The sequence below is a fragment of the Dasypus novemcinctus genome, chromosome 27 (assembly GCF_030445035.2).
Source record: "Dasypus novemcinctus isolate mDasNov1 chromosome 27, mDasNov1.1.hap2, whole genome shotgun sequence".
Classification (NCBI taxonomy): Eukaryota; Metazoa; Chordata; class Mammalia; order Cingulata; family Dasypodidae; genus Dasypus; species Dasypus novemcinctus.
The window spans coordinates 53288681-53305165 of record NC_080699.1 but is presented as its reverse complement, the minus strand read 5'-3'; positions in this window follow the sequence as shown (position 1 = coordinate 53305165).

Sequence of the window (16485 nt, the reverse complement as noted above, 5' to 3'; positions counted from 1 at the left end):
AATCTTTCAAATTATTAACACCTAAACCAGGAATTGAGTGACATTCATACTAGAGTTTTTCTTTTTAAACTTTTATTCTTTGAGCTCCACACACTCCATCCATAATGTACAATCCATGGCTGTCAGTGTAATCACATCGTTTTGCATTCATCACCACAATGAATTTAGAATATTTTCATTACTCCAAAAAGAAAGCTACCATATTCTTTATTCCCACTATTAATGCTCTTTAGCATTGTTAATGTACATTTGTTACAGTTGTTGAATATATTACAGTATTACTGTTTACTATGTAAGAATTTGCCTTATTAGTATTTTCCCATATAATACCCTATTATTAGCACCTTGTACAAGTAGCATACATTTATTATACTTCATGAAAGAGCTCTTATATTTGTATTATTAACTACATTCATCATACACAACAGGATTCATCATGTAATATAGTACCAATTTCATTCTCTAGTTTCCTTCTAATGACATATACAACCATAAACTTCCCCTTTCTGCCATAATCACTGCCATATATGAACACTGTTAACTGCACTCACAATAATTTGCTACCATTACATGTATCCATTTTAAAACTTTTACAGTCAACCTTATTAAAATGTCTTCACACATTAAGTATTAGTTCCCTATTATCTGTCCTCATTGTATCTCTTGGTAACTTATGCTCTAGATCTTAGCTCCATGAGTTTACTTATTAGTTTATATTAGTGAGGCCATAAGAGATTTGTCCTTTTGCATCTGACTTATTTCATTCAACATGATGTCCTCAAGATTCATCCATGTTGTTGCATACCCTGGGGCTTCATTGTTTCATCCGTGTCCCTCCCAGCCCTCTGGAATCCACCCACTTCATGATCCATGCAGTTTCTGCTCTTTTATATACACTTGTCCTAAATCATTTTGGTCATCCTACTTGGGATTTTAAGAATTAACACTCCCTCAAGCCTGACTTTTAGATATTTTACCTGTACATTTGGATATCATTCATGCAAATTAAAATCTATTTCATGAAGGAGTTAATAAGTTTAAGAATGTATTCATTTGGAGAGATCAATGTCACCCATTCTCCAAGTCTAGCCCTGAAAATACCATTCATTAGAAATTAGCAGGAATACATAGATTATAATGTTGTGCCAAGAGACAATCCTTGTAGGGCAAATGCTCAGAAAATATAGGATGGATGAGTGTAAGGGTATATCTGGTTGCCCATCTGATCTTTTAAGAAAATGCTTACTGAAATCCAGTCCTGTATTTATCAATATTGCTGCAACATCCTTCAATTTATATATAAATATATGTAAGTATAAAAGCATTAATCATTTATAAACTATACATTTGGCCCTTAAACTTCTTTAATAATTAAGTGTATTCAAAGAACAAAAATGGTAATGTGTCAATAACAAAGTAAGCACCCACTTTTACCTGAAGTCTAGAAAAAGGAAAGATTTACATGGATTTCCTTATTTTATTGTCACAATAATCCTGTAGATTATTTTTTTTCAAACAATTTCACAAAGGTTATGATTAGAATTTCAGCAAACTTTAATAACATGACCAAATTACATGCCTAGAAGATTACACAGCTAGAATTTGAATGCTGCTTAGCCTGTGTGCCAAACTTAAATTCCTGGTACATTATTCACCACACCCAGGCTTTACATGGACTGTTCCATCTCACATCACTTGTTAGAGGTCACACCCTGTGGTCACAACCACCTCCCTTTTGGCTTGTTCACAAGAATCTCCTCATGCCTTCATGCCTCTTGCCAAACATCAGCCTCTGACCTCTGTCTTGAATGTCAAGTTTAATCCATTTACACATTTCAACATTACAAGTCCAACATTTAATTTCTTATGTCCCTTATACTAACTGCTACCTCTAGTGATCAAGACCTAAATACCTGCATTTGTCCATGATTGCCTCTGACACCTCATGAGATTAGGATATTGTTCCTGGTTGAACCCAAAGTCACTACTCCTAGTGACTATCAAATATATCTGGCACCTCTAGTGTCTTGATAATTAAATTATTGCTCTGGTCTCTATAAATACATGATATCTCCTCCATAGCTTTTGATCACACTTATTCTAACAGGACACCTCATTTTTAATGTATAGAATATCCTCTTAATAATTAGCTGGATCATCAGTTTTCAAATTTCCCTTCCATAGCATAACATCTTCAAATATTCCTTGCAACTATTCACATTGGCTACACCTTCCTTCTATTAAATTGAGAAGTCTTGTTACCTCTGGCTGAGACCAATGTCTCTGTTGAACTCTTCCTCTCCTGATTTTTTTGCTAACTATAGAATTGATTTTAAATTGAATCTCCTAAACCAGAAACTGCTCCCTCTCCTCACAATCCATCTCACCATTTAAGCTCATTCCATCTATTCCATTATTCAACAAAAACTTCCTCTAACCTATTTCTCCCCAAGTTCCTGAGCTCCTGTCCTTGCCTTCACAATCAAACTTCAGTGCAGTTACCAATTCCTCACCCCTCCCACCCTTTGACTCACAGAGACCAATGATTCCTCAAAGGAGAGCTGGCTAACATCAACATTGATCTCTCCATAAACAAATCCTTACCTGGAACCACAGAAGAATTGAACAATGACCTGGTATGGAACTTCTTTTTCCTTGCTCTCTCTGAAATGCTATTCTTCTGACTGTTTTCAAACTACATTGGTCACTGCAAAGAACAAATCAAACAACAGTTTGACTAAATCCTAGTACCCTCTCTTCTCCTTTTTTATAAACTATCCTTACATCTTCCCAAATTTATTCACTTACTTTTCATTTCTTCCATTGCTCTTCCTAAGATGAAAGTGACAAAACAGTTATCTGGAATCCTTTTCTGAGCTGTCATTGCTACTTGGTTAATTACATGGACTTAATATGGAATAGTTCTCAGAGCATAAGCTCTCCCCTAAAATATAAATACTACACTTCCTTTACTCTTGGTTAAGTTCTCCACCAGGCATAGAGATTGATACTTTGCAAGCCCTCTCAAACCTACAAAAGACAACTAAACAGTGCTATTCTGTCTAAACTAATCACTTTTTCACATTAATTTCCACCCCATTCCACAAACACTGCTCCCCCATACTCATTTTCTTTCAGTCTTAATTGAAATGAGAATTCCTCAGATATCCTTTCAATGAACTCCCCCAATGATAGCCCTTACATTTGCTCCCCCTAGACTTAATTAAAACTCTAATGTTCCTGTCTATCTGTAGGTGTTGTGTATAGTCTGCCTCCCTTACTGATCTGATCACAGAAAAATCAAACCTCAATGCTAAGATGAGACAAGATTCCCTGTGACTATTACCTATGCATTTTATTTTATTTTATTATTATATTTAATTTATTTCTCTCCCCTTCTCCCCACCCCATTTGTCTGTTCTCTGTGTTCATTCACTGCATGTTCTTTTGTCCACTTCTGTTGTTGTCCGTGACACAGAAATCTGTGTCTGTTTTTGTTGCATCATCTTGTTGTGTCAGCTCTCCATGTGTGGTGCCATTCCTGGGCAGGCTGCACTTTCTTTCGTGCGGGACAGCTTTCCTTACAGGGTGCACTCCTTGTGCATGGGGCTCCCCTATGAGGGGGGCACCCCTGCCTGACACAGCACTCCTTGGGTGCATCAGCACTGCATGTGGGCCAGCTCCACATGGGTCAGGTATGCCCAGGGTTTTAACCATGGACCTCCCATGTGGTACACGGACTCCCTATCCACTGCGCCAAGTCCGCTTCTCTACCTATGCATTTAAATGAGGAGCAATATGCTCACAGCTACCTAGCCTGTCCTCAGAAGATCTACCCAAGGTGCCTGTAGTTGGATTAAACAGTTTTACTTTGATAGGAACTCATCTAAAAAATAAAAGAAACCCTGGTGAAAATTACCCTAGTACTCAAAAGAACCAAAATAGGTTGGATAAATCAAAGATTTCAGGTTTTCATTATTGATACTGTCACTATACTTGAGATCCCAGCTTCTTTTGCTAGAATAAAACAGTTTCAATACTGAATTCTCCTTCTGTGCATATGACAATCTCTTCAGTCATAGAATCCAAAGAATGCATCCTGATTAACGTGGATGCCAGTCAAGATAAATCTAATCAATATTTTTATCTCTTTTATGTTTTTAAATCATGTCATTTTTATTGCTCCATATTAATAAAGCATACACTTTATCCAGAATGTATTAGCAATGACATTTGGTAAAATCACCTAGTTATGCATTTATCACTTCAGTCATTATTAGAGCATTTTCATTTTCATTATTTCAATAATAATAATAAACAGACAAACAAAAAAGTCTTCACTTCTCAATCTCTCTGTGAACTCCTCTGCTGTACATGGTCTCTATTTCTGGCTCTTATTGCACAATTATTTATTCACATACCATAATATCTGCCTAAAGTATAATCAATGGCTGTTAATATAATCACAATGTTGTGCATTCATCACCACAAAAAAATTTTGGGACAATTACATTACTCCAGAAGAAATATTCCATACCATCCTTCAGTCTTTCCCCTACCCTACATAATCACTACTCTAATTTTATCTTTATTAATTGATTTAAATCTACATTTTATATAAATCATACAACATGTGGTACTTTGTGTCTGATTTCTTTCACTTCACATAATGTGGATTTTTTTTCTTTTGGTCTGATACTAACATCTCATAGTACTAACATACATTTGTTCACTTCCAAAGAAAGATGTTCTTATATATGCAATTTAACCCATAGTCATAGTTCACATTTGCATTTCTTGTGCTATACAGTCCTGTGTTACAGGTTTAGCTTTCCTTTTAGTAATATACATGATGTTAGATGCGGTCACCCCTCGGGCTGAAGTGTGCTTTGCTGGTCTGGCGGGGGAGCAGCCGCGGCAGGCCAAGCCGCTGCCCCCATAATAGGGTGGCTGGTCGGACTCACCGCCACCCCCGAAGGGAGCTCGGCATGGGCGCAGAGTGCCCTCGGGTCTCCCCTTCTCAGCAGCCGTGCTTCCGCGGCCGCCCCTCCTCCCGGATGGCGCCACACGATGCCTTCTTTCTCCCTGCGCAGGCGCAGGGCGGAAAATTCCAGTCTGCCCTTTTCCCCTCCCCCAACAGCAGCAACAGCCAGGTGTGGGCGGAAAAATCCAGCCCGCCCTTTTCCCTTCCCCCGACAGCAGCAACAGCCAGGCGTGGGCGGAAAAATCCAGTCTGCCCTCCACCCCAGCAACAGCAGCCACCAATCCCTAAACCCTGCCCCTTCCCCCAGCAACAGCAACAGCCAATCCCTAATCACCACCCCTCTCCCGTCCAGTACCGCCCACTGACCTTTCTCCGGCAACCAATCAGAACAGGGCATGGCTTCAACCAATCAGCCTTCCCCAGCCCCTATAAAACTGTTGCCTCTCCCTCAATAAAGTTGGACTTGCGTGTTTACCTTGTCTCCGCGGTGGTTCTTCTGCCGTGCGCCCTCCAGTCCTGAGAGCCCCCGACAAGGGCCTGGCCTCCCTTGTCCCCAGTTCGTCGCCGGCTTCTCCAGGCGACCCCTTCGTCGCCGGCTTCGCCGGGTGACCCCGTCAGCCGAACCGCGCAACCCCTTGTGAGACCGATCCCTCGTCTGCTGCCGGACCGACCCCTCGTCCCAAGTGGGACCGACCCCTTGTCCCAAGCGGGACCGACCCCTCGTCCAGAGCTGGACCGACCCCTCGTCCGCAGCCAGACCCCACCTCTACCGACCGAGCAAGCCGCCGCAGTTGGCGCCCAACGTGGGGCAGAGCACCCCCACCGCCACCGACTGAGCAAGCCGCCGCAGCTGGCGCCCAACGTGGGGCAAGGCAACCCCACCACAGCCTCACTCCATAACCTGGCGGCCCCCCCTCCTCTCTTCTCACCGTGGGACTTCTCTCGTGCAACATTGCTGCTACCTGAGCCTTGGCTACCTCATACGATCCACGGCGGTCTGGGAGAATCGCTGGATGGCTTTCTCCTTCCATGTCGGGGGCTTATACCGACCCGCTATGATTAAGAGGAGCCTTGGATTTCTCGGGAGCACGCGCTTGCACGTCTGAAGTAATCCTACCACAGCCCTACGCCCTCCTCTCTTCTCACCTTGGGACTTCTCTCGTGCAACATTGCTGCTACCTGAGCCTTGGCTACCTCATATGATCCACGGCGGTCTGGGAGAATCGCTGGATGGCTTTCTCCTTCCATGTCGGGGGCTTATACCGACCTGCTATGATTAAGAGGAGCCTTGGATTTCTCGGGAGCGCGCGCTTGCACATCTGAAATAACCCTCCCACAGCCCTACGCCCTCCTCTCTTCTCACCCCTATCTTTTCGCTCTGCATTGCTGCTCCTGAACCTTGGTGACCTCATACGATCCACGGCGGTCTGGGAGAATCGCTGAATGGCTTTCTCCTTCCATGTCGGGGGCTTATACCGACCCGCTATGATTAAGAGGCGCCAATAAAACTCTCAGGAGCGTGTGCCTGAGCACCTCCACCCCTGCCTTCACCTCTGCCTCCTCCCCTCTGCGCTTGCTCCCCTTTGCCTTGCTACACTGCTCGTCATCCCGCCCTCCCCTCGTCGGGGCCTTCTCTTGGCCCGCGACCACCGTCGGAGTCCCATCGGCTCCGACCCCTCGTCTCACCGCGCACCTCGGCTCCCATCGCCGCGCTCTCAAGGTAAGGGCCCCTTTTCTTATCGGCTCCAAAAGGCCATTAGCAATGGGTAACATCCTATCTGCTAAGCAAGCCCCACAAGTTCGGGCCCTCGCCGGTCTCCTAGACACTCACCGGTGTAAGATCTCTTTCAAACAGCTTCTATATAAAAAAGGATTTAAAAGCAGCTATACCAAGAAAGTAAGAATTATGTGTCAACTGTAAATAAATTATATATTTCTGTTAATGTGTTGTAATTGTTCTGTGTTTGTCTGTCTGTTCGTTCAATGTCAACGTATATTGTAATACCTCCGGATAGTAAATATAAATTACTAGAAATCTTTAAAAGAGCTCTATTCAAATGGCCAAAAATTAAATAAGCGCTTATATTAATACTTAAGTTTATTATATTAATACATAAGTTTAAATGTTAATAAGATAGCTACAATTTTAAAAAAAATTGTAAGTCTTAATTAACAAAATTAACTGTACGTCTTCATAAAAAGTTGTTCTTGCCTAGATTAAAATGAATAACTTATTTTTCTTCGCAGGATAATATAAAGAATGTAAAACTTATATGAATATTAAAAAGGTTAAAAGTTTGTGGAAATGCTAACGGAAATGTAATAAGTTTTGCAAAAAGACGTATTTTGTCCTAAAGTGGGATGGCTAATTTTTCATAAACTCTTAAAACTTGATTTGTATGCGGCAAGTGTAAAAGGTATTGTGATAACTTTACGTAAGGGAATATATTCTGTAAAAATAAAATTTATCTTCAATACTTTACATTAAGGTATTAAATGGCTAATTCCAAAAGGTCATTCTTAAATATATATATTTAAGACTGAATTGATGATAGTGGTGATGAAGGGTAATTTTATAACAGGAAAGATTAACAGCGACCAAGCTCCCCTGCCAACTTGCTTTTAGGAAACGGTTTCTAATATTGCATGCTATTAAGTATTTAAAGAAAAGTTATTCTTAAGGAAACAGAAGATGATTTTGTCTTTGCAGCCATTGTCTATTTAGCAACACCCCTCGCTATCGATCCAGCCACTGTTGCGCCGGACGATTGGAACCTTAAACAAAGACTCCTCCTCACTGTCATCTTCCTATCTATCATTACTATATTTACTGCCCTCATTCTCCTTCGTTTATAAAGCAGTCTCCTACAAACCACAAAGCTTCTGTCTTAAACATACCATTCTCAACCCTATCCTCTAAATGATCTTCTCACTTCCCCCACAGCCTTTAATACTTTATTTCTTCCTCATAACCTTTGCTTTCTTGATAATATTTTCCGCCATCTGTCTAGCCGCTACCGCCCCAGAAGATTGTAACCACGGCCCCCCATGCCGCCATCGCTCTCAAGCAGCTCCAGCCCCGCGAAACGGCCCGCAACCTGCTTTCCCCGGCCTGCGGCCTGCTTTCTAGCATCTAATAACGTTTCTGCTTTTAACAGCTCCCCATACTTCTGCAGAGCTTCCTCCTGTCTCGACCTCACTCCTCTTCTCAGCCATCCAAAGCGTCCTTTCTCGTCCCCCGCCCCCCTCCTTTTTTCGCTTGAACCCCTACTGCGTTGCAGATTGGGCCGCCCCATGTCGGCCCGCCCCATTAACATCGGCCTCTCTCGGCCTGTGGAGACCTTGGCCTTCTTGTCCTCGCCTACGTCTCCACCACTCCCGACGCTGCTGCCACCACCGTCGCTGGTGCCCTGACGCAACTTGTCCTCACCACTGCGATCCTCCAGACCATCACACAGTCTGCCTCTGCCGCTCTTCGCCACCAAGAAGAGATCAACCACCTGTAATGCGCTATCATCCTGGACTTTTAACAACAGATAGACCTTATCGCCACCGAGGTCAACGGGAATTGGACATTGGCCACCCTTGCTTGCAACGGCAAGATACCGCCCCCCAAATTGTACATTTATATCCCCAGCATACTCACCTCCCTCTTCAGCCCCGCTTCCCTCATTGCTTGCTGCCTCTTGGGCCTTGGCTATTTGCTACTGCTGCCATCCTGGCCTTTATTTGAAAAGAAGGGGGAAATGCGGTCACCCCTCGGGCTGAAGTGTGCTTTGCTGGTCTGGCGGGGGAGCAGCCGCGGCAGGCCAAGCCGCTGCCCCCATAATAGGGTGGCTGGTCGGACTCACCGCCACCCCCGAAGGGAGCTCGGCATGGGCGCAGAGTGCCCTCGGGTCTCCCCTTCTCAGCAGCCGTGCTTCCGCGGCCGCCCCTCCTCCCGGATGGCGCCACACGATGCCTTCTTTCTCCCTGCGCAGGCGCAGGGCGGAAAATTCCAGTCTGCCCTTTTCCCCTCCCCCAACAGCAGCAACAGCCAGGCGTGGGCGGAAAAATCCAGTCTGCCCTCCACCCCAGCAACAGCAGCCACCAATCCCTAAACCCTGCCCCTTCCCCCAGCAACAGCCAATCCCTAATCACCACCCCTCTCCCGTCCAGTACCGCCCACTGACCTTTCTCCGGCAACCAATCAGAACAGGGCATGGCTTCAACCAATCAGCCTTCCCCAGCCCCTATAAAACTGTTGCCTCTCCCTCAATAAAGTTGGACTTGCGTGTTTACCTTGTCTCCGCGGTGGTTCTTCTGCCGTGCGCCCTCCAGTCCTGAGAGCCCCCGACAAGGGCCTGGCCTCCCTTGTCCCCAGTTCGTCGCCGGCTTCTCCGGGCGACCCCTTCGTCGCCGGCTTCGCCGGGTGACCCCGTCAGCCGAACCGCGCAACCCCTTGTGAGACCGATCCCTCGTCTGCTGCCGGACCGACCCCTCGTCCCAAGTGGGACCGACCCCTTGTCCCAAGCGGGACCGACCCCTCGTCCAGAGCTGGACCGACCCCTCGTCCGCAGCCAGACCCCACCTCTACCGACCGAGCAAGCCGCCGCAGTTAGACATTCCATCTAAAGCAATTTCATACCCACTTAATAGCAGAGATAGTTAATAGCATGATTTTGGGCTTTTACCTTTTCTCCTCATTTGCAAAGATTGACATATGTTCTGTTGACCCATATTCAAGTGATTTAACTCTATGGGATTGCACAGTATATTTAGATCACAGTAGAATAACCGTACAGAATTTCTCATTTTGTGTCTGGCTTGCTTCCTTCAACATAATATCCTCCAGGTTCATTCATGTTTTCATATATTTTATGACTTCATTTCTTCTTAAAGGTGCAAAGTATTCCACTGTAATAATAGACCACAGTTTGTTTATCCATTCATCAGTTGATGGACACCTGGATGGTTTCCAACTTTGGCAATCATGAATAATTCCACAATGACCATCAGTGTGCAGATGTCTGTTCCTATCAATGCTCTCAGTTTTTCTAGGTATATAACCAGTAGTGGTACTATTGGGCTATGTGGCAAATCACTATTCCATTTCTTTAGGAAGTGCCAAACAGTCCTCCAGAGTGGCTATACCATTCTTTAATGCCACCAACTATGAATAAGTGTTCCTATCTCTCCACATCTTCCACAACCCTTGTAGTTCTCTGTATTTTTACTAGTGTCCATTCTAATAGGTGTGGAATGATATCTGATAGTAGCTGCGATTTACATTCCCCTAATCACTAGTGAAGCTGGACATATTTTCATGTTTTTTTTTGCCATTTGTATTTCTTTGGGCAAATGTCTATTCAGGTCTTATGCCCATTTCTTTTGAGCTGTAGCATTTCTTCATATATCACAGATATTTAGCCCTTGTCAGGTATGTGATTGTCATATATTTTCTCCCATTGACTTGGCTACATTTTCACCCTTTTGACAAAGTCCTTTAATGTGCAAGAGTGTTTAATTTTGAGGAGGTCCCATTTATCTATTTTTCCTTTTTCTCACACTTTGGGTGTAACATCCAAGAAACCACCACCTACCACAAGGTCATTTCCCTAAATTTCCTTCTAATAGTTCTTTGGTCCTGGCTTTTGCATTTAAGTCTTTGATCCATTTTGAATGGATTCTTGTATAGGAAGTGAGATATGGATTCGCTTTCATTCTTTTGATTATATATATCCAGTTCTCCCAGCACCATTTATTGAAGAGACTGTTTTCTCCTGTTAACATGCATTTGGTAGGTTTACAGAAAACCAGTTTGTGATCGAGGTGAGGGCTTGTTTTGGAACTGCCAATTCTATTCCACTGATTGATGAGTCTTTCTTTTTTGCCAGTACAATGTTGTTTCAACAACTATGGCTTTGGATTATGTTTCAAGTTCTGGCAGGAAAATTGCTCTCACATCATTCTTGTTTTTTAGAATGCTTTTGTCTTTTCAGGTGCACTTTCCCTTCCAAATGAACTTGGTAATTGCTTTGTGTATTTTGTTAAAGGAGGCTGTTTGAATTTGATTGGTATTACATTGAATCTACAAATCAATTTGGGTCAAATTGACACCCTCATATTTAGTCTTCTAATCCATGATTAGGGAATGTCTTTCCATTTGTTTAGGTCTTCATTGATTACACTTAACATTTTTTTTGTAAATTTCTGCATTTAAGTCCTGTATGTCTTTGGTATTTGATTCCTAGGTATTTGAGTCTTTTTGTTGCTATGGTAAATGGAATTTTTCCCCCTGATTTCCTCCTCAGATTGTACAATACTAGTGTAGAAAACATTCTGATTTTTGTGTGTTGATCTTCTATCCTGCCACGTTGCTGAACTTGTTTATTAGCTAAAGTAGCTTTGTCACAGACATTTCAGAATTTTCTAAGTATAGGTCCATGTCATGTACAAATAGTGAGAATATTACTTCCTCTTTTCCTATTCGAATTACCTTTTTTCCTTCTCTAATGACTCTAGCTACAACTTCTAAAACAGTATAGAATAACAGTGGTTTCAGTGGGCATCCTTCTCTTGTTCCTGGTCTTAGGGGGAAAACTTTCACCTTTCCCATTGAGTATGATGTTGGTTGTGGGTTTTCATATACACCTTCTATTATATTGAGGATTTTTTCTTCTATTTCTATCTTTTGAAATATTTTTATCAAGAAAGGAGGCTGGATTTTGTCTAATATGTTTTCTCATTGATTGAGATGATCATGTGGTTTCTTCCTTCAATTTGTTAATGTGGAGTATTTTGTTAATTAATTTTCTTTTTTTGAACTACCTTTGCATACCAAGAATAAATTTTATCTGGTCATGATATATAAATAATTTGATATCATTCTGGATTCTATTTGGAAGTATTTTGTTGAGAATTTTTGCATCTCTGTCCATTAGATATATTGTTCTCTAATTTTCTTTAGTGTAGTATCTTTACCTGGCTTTGGTATTACATTATGTTGGCTTCATAAACTATGTTGGGTAATTTTCCCTTATTTTCAATTTTTTCTAAACATTGAAACAGGATTGGTGTTAATTCTTTTTGAAATGTTTTGTAGACTCTCTTTGAAGCCACTTTTGTTTGGAATTTCTTTGCTGGGAGATTGTTGATGATTGATTCAGTCTCTTTAAATATGATTGGTTTAAGTTCTTGTATGTCTTGTAGCATCAATGTAAGTTGTGCATTTCTAGAAATTTGTCCATTTCATCGAGGTTGTCTAGTGTGTTGGCATGCAGTTTCTCATATCCTCTTATGATGCTTTTTATTTCTGTGGAGTCAGTCATAACATTCCCTTTATTTTTTATTTATTGCATATTCTCTTTTCTTCTTTGTTAGTCTACCTAGGGGTTCATCAATATTATTGATCTTCTCAATGAATCAGCTCTTGGTTTTGTTGATTTTCTACATTGTTTTTTGTTATTGTTGTTCTTCATTTCATTTATTTCTATTTCAATCTGTATTATTTATTTTCTACTGCTTGCTTTGGGAATGGTTTGCTGTGCTTTTTCTAGTTTCCTGAGGTGTTCAATGAAGTATTTCATTTTTACCTCTTTCCTCTTTTTTAATATAGGCACTTACAGCTATAAGTTGCAAAAGTTGGAGAACTGCCTCTGAGAATATTTGAATTACTAGCTACTTAGCTGCAAGCAGGATTATCTATCAAATTGATCTGGTGCATGTTGCAGAAAACACACTCCAATCAGGCACTGGCCTGAGAGGACCATTAAAGAGCACCATCTTCTGGTGGACCAAGGATTTGCAGATGAGAAAAGTAAAAGTAAAGAATTGAGAGGCTTTTTCTGTTCTTTACATCCTCCCCCACTCAAGGACCTGGGGGGCTCATCTGCATTACTGGGTCCAGTGCCTAGATCTGAGCAACTAACAGGGACAATCCTAAAGACACAGAACAGATAGAACCATAACACCCTGCCTCCCACTGCTAAATCCCTATAAAAGATAGAGAAAAAGAGAGCACCTGAGAAATCTCACCATCCTAATCAGATGCCTAGACATCATCAAAACACTACAAGCCATACTAATACAATGGAAGAAATGGCCCCAAGAAAAGGAACATATCAAAGCACCAGGAGAGATTCAAGATTTGAGAAAAGTAAACAACGAGATGCACCCAAATTTCCAAAATCAAATTAATGAGTTGAAAGACAATATGGCTAGAGAGATTAAGGACATCAAGAAGACACTGAGTCAGCATGAAGAAGAATTTGAAAACTTAAAAAGAAACGTAACAGAACTCATGAGAATGAAAGACAAGATAGGTAAAATTAAAAAATACAACATATTAGAGGCATATAACTGCAGACTTGAAATGATAAAAGAAAGAATATATGAAATAGGTGAAAGAAGTGCTGAAAAAGAAGAGAGAAAAGAGTGGGAAAAAACTGAGCAGGGGCTCAGGGAGTTCAATGATAGCATGAAACACAACAACATATGTGTATGGGAGTTCCAGAAGGAAAACACAAGGAAAGGGGGACAGAACGTATATGTGAGGACATAATAGGTAAAAATTTCCCAATGGTCATGAAACAAATGAACTTACATATTCAAGAAACACAGCATACCCCAATCAAAATAAATGTAACTAGAACTACTCCAAGACACAAACTACTCAGAATGTCAAATGTCAGAGATAAAGAAAATTCTCAGAGCAGGAAGGGGGAAGGAAACCATCACATACGATGGATGCCCAGCAAGACTTAGCATGGATTTCTCATCAGAAACCTTGGAGGCAAGGAGGCAATGGAATGATACAATTAGGATACTGAAAGAGAAAAAGTACCAGCTGGGGAATTCTTTATCCAGTAAAATTGTCCTTCAAATATGAAGGGGAATTTAAAATATTCACAAACAGAAACTAAGAGAATTCATAAAGAAGAATCTACCTTTGCAGGAAATAGTAAATTAAGCCTTACAAACTGAAAGAAAAAGAAAGGAGAGGGATGCTTGAAGGAGAGTATAGAAGAAAGAATAGCAGAAAGGTTAACCAAAAGGTTAACCAAAAGACAGACAAAAATAAGATATGACATATGAAAACCAAAGAATAAAATAGTAGAAACAAACAATGCATTTACAGTAATATGATTGAATATGAATGGATAAACTCCCAATGAAAAGATATAAGCTGACACAATGGGTAAAAGAAGCTTGAGCCATCCATGTAGTGACTACAAGAGACTCATCTTAAACCAGGGCTACAAACCAACTGTCAGTGAAATGTTGGAAAAAGATACTCCACAAAAGTAATAACCAAAAAAATAGCAAGGGTAGCTACACTAAGATCAGAAAAAACAGACTTTAAATGCAAAAATTTATGAGAGGTACAGAAGAACATTATATATATATATTAATAAAAGGGACAATCCACCAGGAAGAAATAACAGTCATAAATACTGTGCATATATTTTGGATACCTCAAAATGTATGAGGCAAACTCTGGCAATAGTGAAGGGAAAAACAGACATTTCTACAATAGGAGTTGGAGACTTCAACATACCACTCACATCATTAGATAGAATTAGAAGATCAACAAGAAAACAGAGGACTTGAACAATATGATAAAGAAGTTAGACATAGCAGACAAACAGAACAATGTACCCACTCTCAGGGGTCATACATTATTCTCAAGTGTTCTTGGATCTTTCTCCAGTATAGAACACATTTTAGGTCACAATACAGGTCTCCAAAACTATAAAAAATTGAAATTTTACATAGCACCGTCTCAGATCATAATGGAATGAAACTGGAAATCAGGAATAGATGCGAAAGAGGTAAATTTACAAATGTGTGGAGGGTGAAAATCACACTCCTAAATAATCAGTGGGTGAAAGAAGAAATTGTAAGGGAAATTAGTAAATATATTGAGATGAATGAAAACATGAACACACTCATCAAAACTTAAGGGATACAGTAAAGATAGTTCCAAGATGGAAATTTATAGCCCTAAATGCCTATATTAGAAAAGAAGAAAGAGCTAAAATCAAAGAGTAACTGAAAAACTGGTGAAACTAGAAAAAAAGCAACAACCATTCCCAAAGCAAGCAGAAGGAAAGAAATAATAAAGATTAGAGCAGAAATAAATGAAATTGAGAACAAAAGACAATAGAGAACAACAAAACCAAAAGCTGGTTCTTTGAGATCAATAAAATTGACAAACCCTTAGCTACACTAACAAGGAAAAAAGAAAGAAGATGCAAATAAATACAATCAGAAATGAAAGGGGAAATTTACAAATGACCTCACAGAAATAAAAAGGATCATAAGAGGATATTATGAGAAACTCTTTAGACAACAGAGATGAAATGGACACATTCTTAGAAATGCACATGCAACCTACACTGATGCTGCAAGAAATACAAGAACTTAACAAACCAATCACATTTAAGGAGATTGAATCTGTCATCAAAAATCTTCCAGCAAATAAAATTCCAGGACCAGATGGCTTCACAGGTGAATTCTACCAAGTACTTCAAATAGCATTAACAATAATCCCATTTAAACTCTTCCAAAAAATTGAAGCAGAGGGAAAATTACCTAACACATTTTACAAAGCCAACATCACCCTAATAAGGAAGCCAGATAAAGATACTACAAGAACAGAAAATTACAGACCAATCTCTCTAAGGAACATAGATGCAAAAATTCACAACAAAATAAGTGCAAAGAAAATCCAACAGCACATCAAAAGATTTATACATCACAACCAAGTGGGATTTATTCCTGGTATGAAAGCTGGTTCAACATTAGAAAATCAATCAGTGTAAATACACCACATTAACAAATTGGAGGGAAAAAAAGCACACAATCATGTTAACTGATGTAGAAAAGGCATTTGACAAACTCCAACATCCTTTTTTGATAAAAACACTTTAAAGGATAGGAATAGAAGAAAAATTCCTCATTATAATAAAAAGCACACATGAAAAACCCAGACCAACATCATACTCAATGGGAAAAGGTTGAAAGCCTTCCCTCTAAGATTGGGAACTGGACAAGGATGCCCACTGTTACCATTGTTATTCAGTTTTGTATTAGAAGTTCTAGCTAGGACCATTAGACAAGAAAAAAAAAAAAAGCATCCAAATACAAATGGAGGAAGTAAAACTCTCACTGTTTGTGGATGACATGAATCCTATATTTAGAAAATTTTAAAGTACCTATGACAAACCTACTTGAGCTAATAAATGCATTTAGCAAAGTTGTGGGATACAACATCAGCATGCAAAAATCAGTAATGTATTTGTACTTGAGTACTGAACCATCTGAGGAGGAAATTGGGGAAAATTCCATTTACAATAGCAACAAAAAAATTCAAATACCTATGAATGAATTTAACCAAAGAAGTAACAGGACCTATATGCACAAAAATACAAAACAATGCTAAAAGAAATTTTAAAAGACCTAAAGAAGTTAGACATAACCTTCTGAGGTCATGGATTGGAAGAATATGTATCATGAAG